At 37.9% G+C, this 14834-nt stretch overlaps 1 long non-coding RNA gene across 1 annotated transcript in view; it reads right to left on the bottom strand.

Moving 5' to 3' along the window:
• Positions 1–10390: 10390 nt before the first annotated feature.
• Positions 10391–14834, bottom strand: part of LOC116597858 — a 60619-nt gene continuing 56175 nt past the window's right edge. The window contains exons 3-4 of the long non-coding RNA XR_004288815.1: positions 11474–11577; positions 10391–10558 (exon numbers count right to left, since the gene is read on the bottom strand). This is a non-coding gene — a long non-coding RNA (uncharacterized LOC116597858). The remainder of the gene's footprint in view (positions 10559–11473; positions 11578–14834) is intronic.

A 14834-nucleotide genomic window follows, 5' to 3' on the forward strand; every position in this document is an offset into this window, starting at 1 on the left:
TACCAACATTAACCAAGTGATTAAAATCCATCATGAGTTTAATTTGAAAAGATTTAAGTTCCTTTGCAATAAATGGCTAATGATATTAGCTCCATCTCGGTGAGGCCAAAATTTATCATTATATGACTTTGTACTTCCACTGCTTGTTAGAAACCCACTCTTGTTAACACAGGTCATAGTATGCCTGTTGTTTACCAAGCACGTGGCGTTCCCTATATTGGTACTGAATTGGGCCATATGGTGCACCGCGTACAGGCAATCATCACTCTTTTATGGCCCTGCTATTTGATAATTTATTATTTCACAAGGCAAGTGACCTTAACAGATGTTAAGATTAATTACCATGGTCAGTAAAACCTGTAGGGAAGGGGAAACATGCTGGTTTTATGGCTCATTTTTATTAAAACTAGATATGATATTCATAATAATTAGATTTTTTAATATAATATTTTCCTAGCTTTGTAATGATGACTTTAAAAAGTGTCTAATCTAATATTTCACAGTAACTATCCAGAAATATTCAGTGTCTACTGACAAAAGAAAAAGAAAAAAATAAGATTCAGTGCTAAATATATTTCCACAAAGAACCTGGCTCTGAACTTTAAATTTTCTCACCTCCTCACTATTTCCTTTGATGAATCATGAATAAAATCTTGACACTGAAGGGAACACTACCTTGCAGATACCCCACAAGGATAATAATCCTCCACAACAACAACAAAAATAGAGAAGGAAAAAACCCACAGCAAACAATGACTACCCCAAACAAACTTTGGCAACATGGAAGGGAAAAAAACTTATTTCTTAAAGGTTACTGTTTCATTTCCAGAAGTTTTCTCCAGAGGAAGCAACCAAGTAAATATCTCTCCTTGATTAAAATTAAAGATTAGCTTTCCACAGGCTCACTGTCAATGTTAGCTGTTTTCCTGCTCAAAACAGGTCAATGTTGTTATTCCCATTTTCCAAAGTGCCAGAGATCCAAGATGGAGAATGAACAAGCTCAAGATTCTTAAGTGAATGGGTTGAAGTCGTGTCAATTGGCCAAAAAATGCTAATGTGAAAAGTAAATATGTGCTCTCAGTTTCTAAACTACGGTTCTTTACAGTGTTAGTCTGTAAGTAGGCTAAGAAGGTTCAGAAAGGTAAGAGGTTAAGAAAAAATTTCCCCAAGGAAAATCAGATAATTTAAAACTCATACATAGAATTTGTTATGATATTTTAATGAAGGAAGAAAAAATTTTAGTTAAACGACAAGCTTTGATAGCTTTCCTGAGCTTAAGCTATTCATTCATTCATTCATTCATTCACTTATTTATTTAGAATTGCCAGGGAGTACCTACTCTACATAAGAAGCTGATGTTAGGCATCCTAGGAAGTCAGGATTTCCAGGGCAGACACTAACAAGAGCAGTCTTACAATTCCTTCCCTAAATACTTCCATTGTCTCCCTAAGGAACCCATCTTTTTGTTAAGAGCAAAGACAAAATTAAGAATTTAGCATCTCATATTAGAATGGAAGCAACCATAAGAGAGAAAAAACTGAGACCCAAAAAAGCAAAATTACTTATCAGATAGCTCACAGCTAGTCGGTAGCAAAGGGAAACTGCATACAAGCCTTTGGGAGTTCATCCCGTTTTACAGCTTTCCAAAGACCTCTTAAACCTTCCTTTTTGTATACTCGAAAGAGTAATTTTAATCCCCCAAACCTACAATAAGTGTGTGCTGAGATTGATTTTTTTTTATATCAGAGAGGTACCATAATAGAATGTTATAGTGATTTCAGTTTGCATTAACGTCCATCTCAATACAAATATATAGTGAAGTTTTGGTTTATGATTTAAAGATATGAAAATTGTGCTCCCTTGGTTTTAAGGGGCTTCAGTGATGACTTTAATGCTTTTACAGAGTGAAATTTTTCCCTTTTCAAATACAGAAAAGGAGGCAATACATCCTTCTATAAGAATTAATGGCTAAAAATTTGTCCTGTAGTTACAGATTTATTATCCCTAATAAAATTTCTAAAAAGTGCTTTGGTTGTTGTTGCAGTTATTGAAAAATTCTTTGCTCTGGTTATTTAGCACCTTTTAGCCAATAAAAGCTTACAAGTCCTACATTTCTTTCCTTGCTTAAGGTGTTTTTAATAATGATTTTAGCATTTTAAAGTAACTTAAATACTTTAAAATAATTAAAACAATGTATGAAGATGATATGAAAATGGTAGAAAGACAAAATCCGGAAGCTGTGCAGCAAAATGGAGGCTCATGATACACAGAGACAGGTACCCAGCTGCCGGTCCATGAAAGCTTATGTGTAATGGTCTGATCACTTATCTGCTTAATTTCCTGCCAGCCAGACATGATCACATCAATTTCCTTTACAAGCAACTATTACACAATTACCATTTTGAAGGAAAGCAAAGCCATTTTACTCTAAACACACGAAGACCCTGAGTTCACTGAGTCCTGCTGTGGGGAAGGAAGAATATCACTGACCGTGTTCGGAGAAGTTTAATTTTGAAGAGTTTGGAGCACCCCATGTTGTGAAAGGTATCTCACAAACACCTCAAAAATGTCAGAAATTAAAACACATTTTTGTTTTGTTTTGGTATTTTATGGAGAGAAATGTTGCCAAGGGAAGAGAATTTAGTAATTTTTTTTTTTTTTTTTAAATCCCCAAAGAGAAAGAATGTCTTTATAGCTCTACTGCTTTCCTCAGCCAGGGATAACAATTATATGTTTATTCACTCATTCTTCTTTTAACAATTCTTTGCTTTTCTTGCTCATTTTGCTCCATCTCTAGAGAAATTATTGCTTACATTTGCTTGGGTCTGAACATTACATAAATGGATTCACGGTTTCTCTTCCTCGATTTCCTTCCTTCACTCAGCATTATGTTTCTAGGTTCATTCATGCTGACACATGAAGTGTGGGTCTTCCCTTTGCATTGTGGTATAATTTTCCCTTGCATAACTCCAGTAAAATTCACTTTCCACTCTATGAGGAATGCATGTCTAAGTTGCTTTCAGCATTTTGTTTTTGTGGACAAAACTTCTATAGAGCATTCTTACACATATTTCCAGATGTACATGTGCAATGGGTTTTCTAGGTTATATACCTAAGAATGAAATTGCTGGGTCAGAAGGTATTTTTTCCAAAGTAGTAACAATTACCAACCCTCAAGCAAATGTGTAAGAGCTCTGCTTCTCCAACCTTGTCAAAACTTGATATTTTCCAATTTTCAAAAAATTTGGCCAAAGAGTTAAAAAAAAAAAAGTGGGCATTTCCTTGTGGTTTTAATTTGCATGTCTTTGATTTCTAACAAAGTTACCCATTTTTTTGCCCGGTTTCCTATTGCATTATTCATCTTTTTCTATTGATTGTAGATTTTCTTTAAACAGTCTAGATTCTATTCCTCTGTGGCTTATGTGTTTATAAATATTTTCTGCTGCTTTGTGACTTGTATTTTTCCTTTTTTAAATGGAATACATTATGAACATTTGCTGTTAATTTTAATGTAGTCAGAATTATCAATCAGATACTTTGTAACTTGTATTTTTTCTGTCATCCTTAGGAAATTTTTCCTTAACTGGTACTTTAAAATAAATTCTTTTTTTTTTTTTTTAATTCTAAAGTTTTCACTTTCACTTCTAAGTAATTAATCCTTTGGAACTGATTTTTTTTTAAGATTTTATTTATTTATTTGACAGAGAGAGTGAGAGAATAGACGCAGGGTGAGCAGCAGAAGGAGAGAGAAAAGCAGGCTCCCTGCTCAGCAGGGGGCCTGATGTGGGACTTGATCCCAGGACCCTCGGATCATGACCTGACCCAAAGACAGACACTTCGCCGACAGAGCCACCCAGGTGCCCCTGGAATTGATTTTTAAGTATGATGAAAGGAAGGGATGAATTTTTAAATCTCTACGGAGACCTCTAAGTAATTATTCCACTTTGTTCTAGAGCTTTATATCTTTTTGATATTATAAGGAAAGATATTATAGGGTTAGAATCCAAAAGAAATATTATAGGGTTAGATATGATATTATAGGGTTAGAAACCAAAAGAAATCTGATTTATAGAAATTCAGCTCTTTCAATGCTAGGGAAATTTTGGAATAAGAGAAGCTGGGTAAAGGAAATAAAATGTCTTTATTGAATCCTTTCCCCACTTACCTGTACTGCCAACTTGTTCATAAATCAGCTGTCTTTATATGTATCAGTCTGTTTCTGGGTATTCTAAAATCTTGTACCCATTTACATTAAAAAAATATGTCGACCACTAATTGTATAATATGTAGTGTTCTATACTCTGATGACACAGCAGCGAACAGCAGTAAGAAATCCCTGATTTTGTGTAGTTTATATTACAGTGGGGAGACAGAAGATAAAGGGATACACAGTAAAATATATAGTATGTCGAAATGTTCTAAGTTGTGATGGATAACTCTTTACTGAAAAAGGAAAATCAGAAGAGTGGTGGGGTGGGGAGAAAAGACATTGTGATTTCATGTAAGAGTCCCCACTACTAAGATAGCATTTGAACAGAAACCTAAAGGAGGTGAGGTAGAGGAGTGAGCTCTGTTGATACCCATTATACCAATGATAGGGCATTAGCTGTTGACCTATTTGTCCATTCTTGCGTGAACCTTACATTGTCTCATTTTCTGTGGCTTTATAAGAAATCTTAATGCTTACCCTGAGTCTTCTGTCTGTTGAGTGTCTCTGGCACTGAGCTTCGTCTGTTCTTGACTAGCCAATAATATGACATTGTATGTATATACTACATTTTTTGATCCATTCATCTGCTGATGAGCATTTGGGTTATTTCCACCTTTTGCCCATTGTAAGTAATGCTACTATGAACATTGGTTCATGAATCTCAGTCCTTGCTTTCAGTTCTCTTGGGTATATACCTAGGAGTAGAATGCTGAGTCATATGGTAATTCTACGTTCAACTTTCTGAGGAACTACCAAACTGTTTCCCGAAGCAGCTCAACTATTTTTCATTATCACTGGCAACACAAGAAGGTTCCAATTTCTCTACATGCTCACCAACACTTGTTATTTTACATTTTTGCTGTTGATGTTGTTTGATAATTGCCTTCTAAATGGATGTGAAGTGGTATTTCACTGTGGTTTTGCTTTGCATTTCCCTAGTGACTAATGATGGTGAGCATCTTTTTTATGGGCGTATTGCTCGTTAGTACATCTTGTTTGGAGAAATGGATGTTGAAGTCTTTTGCCCACTTTTTAAAAATAGGGTTGATTTTTTTTTGTTATTGTTATTGAACACTGGGTTCCTTATATATTTTGGACATTAATCCCTTATCAGATACATGATTTATAAATATTTTGCCTATTCTGTGGATTGTCTTTTTACTCCTGAAATAGTGTCGTTTGATGCACAGAAGTTTTTAATTTGATGAAATCTAATTTATAAGCCATATTACTTGATATAATAAATCCAATGCCATAATGATTTTCTCCTGTTTTCTTCTAAGAGTTTTATTTTTTAGTTCTAATGTTTAGATCTTCGATTCATTTTGTGTTCATTTTTGTACCTGGTGTAAGGTATAAATGGTATTTTTTTTTAAAGAAAGCATTTTCTAATTCTTGATAGTATATAAGTACAAAACCAACATTTTAAAAATTTTCCCATATTACATATGGAAAGTACAAAATCATAAATATACAGCTCAACAAATTTTTACAAAGTGACCATATCTGCATAATCAACACCCAGGTCAAGAAACAGGACATTTACCAAGCATTCCAGAAGCCCCCACAACCCTGTACTCTTTCACAAACACTACTCCCTCCAAGAGTAACCAATATCCTGATTTTTTTATTTGAAACATATATATATATAGTGAAAGGATTCCAATATCCTCATTTCTAATATCACACACTATATTTGCTAGTTTGGAAAGTTACAAAAATGAAATCATGTTATTGTTTTCTATTTTTATGTTAAAAGGAAGTATACTACTTACATACTAAACAAAAGTTTGATTTTGAAGACATTCAGTTCTTTCAAGGCCAAGCAAATCTATATGGAAGCAAAAGAAGATGGGAAAAGATTTCACAGACAGATAGATCTATGCCTGAGTCTCTCACCTTACTTTTCTTGCAATCTCCTGATGCCCCCTACACTCTTGATATTCTGAACTGCTAAGTCTCTCTGTTTCTGTGCCTTTCTATAGATTACTCCACCTCTGCCTGGAATGTCCTGCCCTTTTCCTCCTTCACCTAATTTAAACACATAGTCCAACTTTGGCTGCAGCCTCATCTCATTCAGGAAGCCATTCCTAGGGGAGGTGCCCATCCTTTGTGCTCTATGATCCCATTTTAGTCATTGCTCTGGTCTCTATTGTAAATGCCTGTCAACTTCTGTATCTCCCCGCCTATAAATTAGCAACTTGAGGCAAGGACTATGTATTCTTTATCATGCTACTGTGGACATCCAATTTATATTTGTTGGACAGATGAGTTTTAAGTCTTCGACTTTTTATACATCCGGGGTCTTACTGTGATGACTGCCCATTGCCAAGTTAAGAGGTGTCTTAAAGCCTGGGGTTCCTATGTACTTAGTGCTCTTGGAGTTGTCCTCTTTCTGTGCTGGTCTCACTGGTACCTCTGCAGTTGCCATTCTTTGTAGCATTTAGTATTTTCTACCAACTTCTGATTAAATTACCATAGACTGCCCCCACCCTGTGCTTAGAAATCTAAGGGTTAAAATAAGAAGGAATTCTTGAATTCAGAAATGAGTGCTTCTGGCAATGTCCCTGCCTCTCTGAGACTCTGAAACCTATTTCAGGTAGATGTATGGGATGGAAAGCCTGTTCCTTAATTAGGGAAACTTTTCATGAGTTATAGGTGCTCTTATATTTTATTGCTGATAAATTGAGAATGTCCCAAATTTCATTTTTGTGCATTATAGAATGAGTATGATCATTCTTGTGCATTATAGAATGAGTATGATATGTCCTTTCTTTTTTTTTTTTTAAGATTTTATTTATTTATTTGACAGAGAGACAGAGATCATAAGTAGGCAGAGAAGCAGGCAGAGAGAGAGGAAGGGAAGCAGGCTCCCTGCTGAGCAGAGAGCCCAATGCGGGGCTTCATCCCAGGATCCTGAGATCATAACCTGAGCCAAAGGCAGAGGCTTTAACCCCCTGAGCCACCCAGGTGCTCCTAGAGTGAGTATGATATAATAGCTTTCTTTTTCCTGCCACATTACAGGGTAGACTTTGGAGCTTCATTCTTAGCATTTCTGCCTTATAAAGAGCATAAAAACTATACTCCTTACTCCAAAAGATGCAACCATTTTTTTGCTTGTCTTGCCAGGCAACTAGTATAGTTTGTATAATTTTTCACCATTTCTGCCTAATCCAAAGCATCTACATGCCTTCTTTTGTCTCCTTATTACTGCTGCAATGCATTATTCCACCAGGATGTTGCAACTCTGATTTTTCTTGCTTCACTAAAGTGTGTGATTTGGTGGAACTGTATCAGCAATGACATCACCACCACATTCACTTTGGTGGTTGGATCTTAGGTTATCAATGGAAGCATTGTGAAAAACCATGCAGGATCAAGGTCCGTTTTGTTCAGAAAGTTTGTATAGCACTTGGGTGGAGAATTCCCAAAGACCATGCTTCACAGCATGTAAAGAAGCTCAAATATTATGCTCTTAAGTTCAGGACTACAATTAAACACCCAGCCTCATTTCTCTTCGGGGGTTGGGGTTGAGAAGAAATTGACACCAAAACAAAGATAAAGGATAGAATACATTCTCTTTAATGATGTGTTACATCAGATAAAGGTATCTGAGAACTAATAGTTCTCAATCTTGGCAGGCCACTGAGTTTCAAATACACCTATTGAAATGATAGGAATGAAACAGCCCTCAAAGCCTTGGTAGGTGATTTGATGCAGTGAAATGCACATGTTTCTTTTACAGATGTGCAAAGATTAAGATGAACATAAAACTTACTGAGGAGATTAGCTTCAGAAATTGACTAGGGATCATAACTCTTTAAAACTTCAGAGGTATCTTTTAGCCTCAACCTTGACAAATCCATCCTTTTGTATCTTTATCAAATCTACCAGACAATGGAATGGATTATGGATGAAAAGGAGTTACCTAAATGTTTACGTATGGAAACTGACACAGGACCCACCTGCTCTGAAATATCTCCTTCATTACCTGCAGAGGAGGGCCTGGAACTTCCAGCCTTTGAGACTAAGATTCCTCCAAGGAACCAAAGGGTTCCTCCAAGCGGTTTCCACTAGAGCGTTAATAGAAAAAATAAGAGGGCGTCAGGTCTAGCTCTCTCATATCAAAATTTTAATGATCAGCACATCAATGTATTGGCTTTGGTTTGGGATGGTTTGAGTTTTTAGTCTAATTCATTGGCATCACTTGTCATTTTGGAAACCAGAGAAATATACATGTAACAGAACAGTTAAGATTGAGTTCTTTCACTGCTTAGAAATTTGTTCCACTTCTCCTTGGGATAGCACTGACACTGAAAGCAGTCTTGTAGGAGAAAGGAATGCAGCACCCCAGATGCACCCATGGCACAGAGCAGGTGAGGACATTGTTGCTGGGAAGGAAATGTAGAAGGCAACGGAAATCAACACTGTAATAATTTGGAGAGAAGAATCTGAAAAGAGAGCACAATCCTTGGACTGAGCTGTGGGACCTCAGGCATAATGCTAACCTTGGCTTTTTTCACTAAAATGGCTTCTATGTCCCACCAACTTTAAGGTGAAATCATTTCTTTCTTTCTTTCTTTCTTTCTTTCTTTCTTTCTTTCTTTCTTTCTTTCTTTCTTCCTTCCTTCCTTCCTTCCTTCCTTCCTTTCTCTCTCTCTTTCTCTCTCTTTCTTTCTTCTTTCTTTTTTAGAGAGAGTGTGTATATGAGGAGGGGGAGAGGCAGAGGAAGAGGGAGAGAGAATCCTACACAGGCTTTGTGCTCAGTGAGGAGACCAACACTGGGCTGGGTCTCACAACCCTGAGATCACGACCTGAGCTGAAATTAAGAGTCAGAGGGTTAACCAACTGAGACACGCAGGTGCCCCTAAGGTGAACTCTCATAAGCCCCTCAGTATGCTGAAGGAGTTGTGGGAATAGTGGTGTTCATCATTTTTCTGAGGAGGCTTTTTGATGACACTGCCTCAGGCATTTGGAAAATAAATGTTTTAATTTAGGATTTAGGATTTAAGCTTTAATCAAACTTTTGGAATATTCACCAAAATTATAGCTACTTTTAAGATAATTGTCTTTTCCTATCTCTACGTTGACTCAGAGGTCTTGATCAAACTTGCAAGCCAGCTACGGAGGTGTGTTGTACTGAATTCAAATGCTGAGTTAAATTGCTAAGTCTACAAAGGGGGTTCTGGAACTCTCTGAAGCCTTAACATATCTCTGGGTGGACTGATCCTTTTGCATAGGCTTCCCAGGCAGGAAAATGTGTGAAGCCAGAAATGGGGTGTTGCCATCTGAGCTCTTTATCTTGCTTTGCCTTCTTTCTAAATATAGTCCTAATCTATTGAGCATAGCATAGCTCATGTTTCGTTTCAAGGGGTTGCTTTTTCCTGAGAGGGAGATCAGTCTTCCCCGGCCCCCAACCCCAACCCCACCCTGCCACGAGCACAAGTTATAAATCCAGTTTTTCTTGTTATACTTTGCAAATTTTATTTTAACCTTTTAAAAATGAATTTCACAGTAGTCTCAATTAAATACATATAAGGAAAACAACACATCTAAGTCTGTGACTCCTAACTAGGTAACTCATAATCTTCCTTCTTTCAAATAAACATAGTTCCAATTTATTCTAGCTCTTCCGAGAGAAGCTACTAAATAAATCCAAGAAAGCTTAAAGTGCCTTAGCATATCCATTTTTTGCGGGGTTTGTAAAGTAGCTTTCAGCACTCCTGATAGTCTTTTTGATCTGTACTATCAAATCAACCTCCCCCTAACAAAAAATCCAAAAAGCTATAGTGAATTCATTCAGGGTAGGTGTGGGTGAGCAGCCAGAAACTCAACACTTGTGGTTCAAAAATACATGTCAAATTCAACCATTTCAAAGGGGGTAATCGCAATTAATAAATGAAAATTTCTGAAATCTAATAAACATATATATCACTTAAAATAGCAACTAATGTTAGTAACCTGCTAAATTCCTAATTCAGCTTTTCTGTGTATCCATAACCCTTTTTGTTTAACAAAATGGGATATGGGGAAGGACAAAGAAGTGAAAAATCAGGACCTCAGTTAACTTCCTAAACACTGACTCTGTGTTTTTCTTTAAACATCTACAGAAGGCTCTATATGCTAGATTTAAAATTGATGATCAAAAAATACAAGGTACTGTGAGTTCCTCCTCCAGCCTGAACGCACATGTACATAAGAGAAAAAAGTCATCAGAGGCCACACACGAAGATGTATTTACCTGTTGGGTGTGCCAACCATGAAACTGCTGTCACCTGTGACTCCTGTAATTTAGGGGTCATGCCTTGGATTCACTACATTGCTGTACAGGTCATTTTGCAATCATCCCTACATGACAGAATGGATACCCTTCTTAAGAGAATGTAGCCCAACAACCCAGCAGACATGACTTTCAGAGGCAGAAGATGAAGCATGCGGCATTCTGGAAGACAAGACAGGTCAGAGGACTTCTACAGAGTGATAATGATGATAAGGTCAACTACACACCTCAGCCTTGATGATCTGTCCTTTCACTCTTGAAATCTGAAGTTACATTTTCACTCCATAACTCTGGGCTCACTATAGCTTACATCTCCAGAGAGATGCAGGAAATGAAAAACAGGGTTCCCTGTGTTCTCAGAGCCGATAAGGTGGCTCTGAAAAAAGGTAACTTATCATTTGAGCCTGAGAACAGCATGGAGGTTGGTCAAAGAAGGTTAATTTAATATGCTCTACCAGTCATAGCCTATCCAATCCCTTTTTCAGTGATTTTCATTGCCAGTTGGTAAAACCTTACAGGGGAATTTGTTGCCTAAGTTTACAATGTTATGCCTCTTTTAGTTTTATTAAGACTATTCCCTTCAGGCAGCAAGAAAGACTCACAAATTCTCCAATTCTAGGACAGAATAAACAAGCCTATTTCAATCTGTTGTTGTCCTGCATTATTTCAGAGACTTCAACAGTCTTGCCTTTAAGTTCATATTTTTGTTCCACCCAGCCCCCTTGAAAGTCCCCTACTCCACTGAGAGTTGAATTCACCCCTCTTGGGCTCCTCTTTGGCTGGGTGTCACGCCAGTGACAATTTAATCAGTCAAATCATCTCATGCAAAACATGAAGTACATATAATGCAGCTTTCTTAAAAAGCGCTACAGGTCTCGCTAGTGAGAGGAGGGTGTGGAGAGTGGAACAGGAGGGAGATGGAAAGTAAAACCTGAGAAGGAGAAGTGAAGCAGGAACCTGGAATGGAGACTGGGAACACAGACCTGGCGAGAGCGGCACGCAGGGACAGGTGTGTGGCAGAGGAAGGTGCAGGACCTCAAAAACCAGGGAAGTGTGGAGACAGAGGACCAGGCTGTGTTCTTGATGGCTGTGGGGGAAAGGAGAGGAAAAAACCCAAATATTTTCAGTTGTATTTCTCTCACGTGCTGAGTGTATGTTGCTTGGTAGTAATTCTGTCCTATTTTAGGGGTGTTCAGATGTATTTGTCACCCAAATGTGTCTCAGAACTTCCTGGATCAAGAGGAAAACTACAGCCCCCTCACATGACAGACTCTTGCTCTGAACTTCCACTGGAGTTTCAATGAGGGTGGGGGAGGATATGTATAGGTGTGTGTATATGCATGAGGGATATCCAATATCCTCCAATGATATATTTGGTGCACTGGGTCTGGACATTAATAGGTTATATTTGCTGAGCCCAACGGAGCTAGGTTCTAAGTTTCCCTTTTCACAGAGATGATCTTACCCAATCTTCAGATCCTAAGAAAGATATAGACATTTACAGACCTCCATTCCATAGGCCAGGAAACTGAGGCTTGGGAAGTGCCATAATATTTCCCAGCTGGTAAGTTCTGGAGCCAGATTCCTGTATATCGAAATGCAGACTCAATGAAAAGTATGTATTTGACTGATTTCTGTCTCTGCCCTAGTACAGCATCAAGATGTAAGTTAACAAATGTTTGACAATTTTGTAATCAAATTGGCCATCTGTTCATTGTTAGAAAGGGTTTCGGATTCTTTTTAATTACTTAGTGACCATGTTTCCTGACACATTAACATCTTAATAAAGCCAGTGATTTCCTGACCCTTCTTAAGCAGAGTGTGCACTGTCTTTTAGAAGTCCTTGGAGAATCAAAGAAACAGTGTCATCTCTAACAAGGGCCTCTGTCTAAAAAGGCCAATTGAGATCCATACTTACAAGCCTGGTTTATTGAATCCCTCCTTTAATAACATCTCTAATGTCATCATCTAAGGACAATTGAAAACTCCATTCTTCATTGTAGGACAGTCCTTTTTCTCACTCTGGTTCATGTGGCCTGACTGGGCATAGTGCTCCCATTGAATTCAAGGGAGGTTTAATGCTTAGATCATTCTGAAAAGTGCAGAGTAAGATTAAGAGCTGAACATGATTCAAAAGGCAGGAAGTGTTTGAATCTGAATTGGAAAAGTCTGCCATATTCTCTCACACTCAAACCTATGCATAGCACTTACATACTGAAAAAAATCCTGTGGGTGTTTTACATCTACGATGGTAATGGTGTGTTTAATCTTTGCAAAGGAAAAAGAGAGAGGGGATTTTTAAATCCCCCAAATTTTGACCTTAACAGACTACTTAGATTACAGTGCCGATGGGAGGGCCTTATGCTAAGTGAAGTAAGCCAGCCACAGACAACAAACACTGCATGGTATCACTACTTTGTGGAATTTCTGAAAAGCCAAACTCACCTCAACAAAGAGTAAAAACAGTCCCAGTTGCCAGGGGGCTGCGGGGAGTGCAGGCAGGGGGTGGGGAAAAGAAGGAAAGATTGATAAAAGAGTAGAAACTTGGAGCTATAAGATGTATAAGTTCTGAGGATCTAACATGAAACATAGTTACCACAGTTGATAACACGGCATCGTATAACTGAAATTCGCTAAGAACTTAAATGTTCTGACACATGCAAAAAAGATAAATATGTGAGGTGACAGATGTGGTCATGAGATGGAGGATCCTTTCACAATGTTTATCATCATGTATCAAATCACCCCGATATGCACTTAACTATCTTACATTTTATTTTTTGATTAAACTGCAATAAAGCTGGGGGGAGAAAAAGCACCACCACTATGTTAAAGTTGAACTTTTTGCATCTGAACTTTTTCCTTTGGTCTGAAAACAGTATGATTTCATGGTATGGACACTGCATTGAGCAACAGCGGATCAGGGTGTTAATCCCCACAAAATAGATTGTGGTCCCAATCCATTGTGAACTTTTCTTCTCTGGACCCAATTCTGTTCATCTGCAGTACCACGGTACTCATTCATTCACTCAATCAACACAAATTTATTAAATGCTTATTATGAACCAAACCCTGTATGTTGGGATATCAAGAACTTAAGAGAGAGTTCACTGCCATCCAGAAACATACAGTTTAGTCAGGGGGAGAAAACTTAAGTGATTGTAAGTCTGTAATTCTAGGCGACAAGTGCAGAGATGGAAACATACGCAATGCTCTGTAGCAAGACTAGGAAAGAAATCTAGCCTAAGTGTGGGTGGGTGAGAATGTGCAAGCAAAGTGCTCCAGAGGAGATGAGTGAGAACCAACAGAAATCCTGGAAGACTGAGAACAAGTCCTCTAGATAAAGAGAGGTGGGAAGGAACCGGTGGGAAAGAAGGGATAAGGGTATTTCAGGAGGAACAATGTAAAGACTGGGAATGAGAAGACCGTAGTATCATACAGAACTGCAAGGAGTTCAAAAGCCTGGAACTTTGTGGGTGTGCAAGTTGTGAAGGTACGGGTTGTGTGTGCATGTGGCCTGGCAGGTGGAGGTGACAGTGGAGTGGATTAAGGGAAAGGGGGAGAGAGGAACTACAGAACAAATTAGGGACCAGTGGATGGAGAATCTTGAACATGAATATCCTGATCCAACAGCAGCGGGGAACAAGGAAAAAGTTTTAAGGAGGGGGCTGACATAATTACATGACTATTTTTAAAGAACATTCTGGAGACAGTGTGGAGAATAATTTATGGGAAGCAAACCCTTGAGCAGGTTTGATAGGAGGCTATTACACTGATCTAAGCCTGTGGGCAACAGAATCACCCAAAGGGCTTATTAAAATAGGCAATGTGGGGCTCCAGCCCCAGTGTTTCTGAATTAGAATGCACTGAGAATGTGCATTTCTGACAAGTTCCTAAGTGATGTTGATGCTGCTTGTCCAAGGACCACACTTGGAGAACCACTGCCTGAGGCAATATTCATTGCTAATTGTAAAATTCTGGGATTCTTCTTTATTAAAAACCAGGTTTTTTTTTTTTTTCCATGAGTATAGATTTTTGCAACATACTCATTGTATTCAAAAGCACTTTTCATGAGATGAATACGGGCCTACTGATAAATCAAATTCATCATCTTTGTCCTAGACCATTCTTATTTGTTTCCATTTTGTTTCTTCTATTTTCTCAAGTTGAATTTTATTTGATACACCAGAGAAAAGTCCCATGGTACATCCAGTAATTTGCAACAGGATTAAAAGGCTGAAATGCCACTGCAGTTGACTAAATCCTTTGTCTGTCTGAAATACAATAGACCAATTGAAGGCTATAATATTTGGGCTGAGATTTTAGAAATGAAACCTTGTAGAA

Source organism: Mustela erminea, chromosome 8 (assembly GCF_009829155.1).
Source record: "Mustela erminea isolate mMusErm1 chromosome 8, mMusErm1.Pri, whole genome shotgun sequence".
Taxonomy (NCBI): Eukaryota; Metazoa; Chordata; class Mammalia; order Carnivora; family Mustelidae; genus Mustela; species Mustela erminea.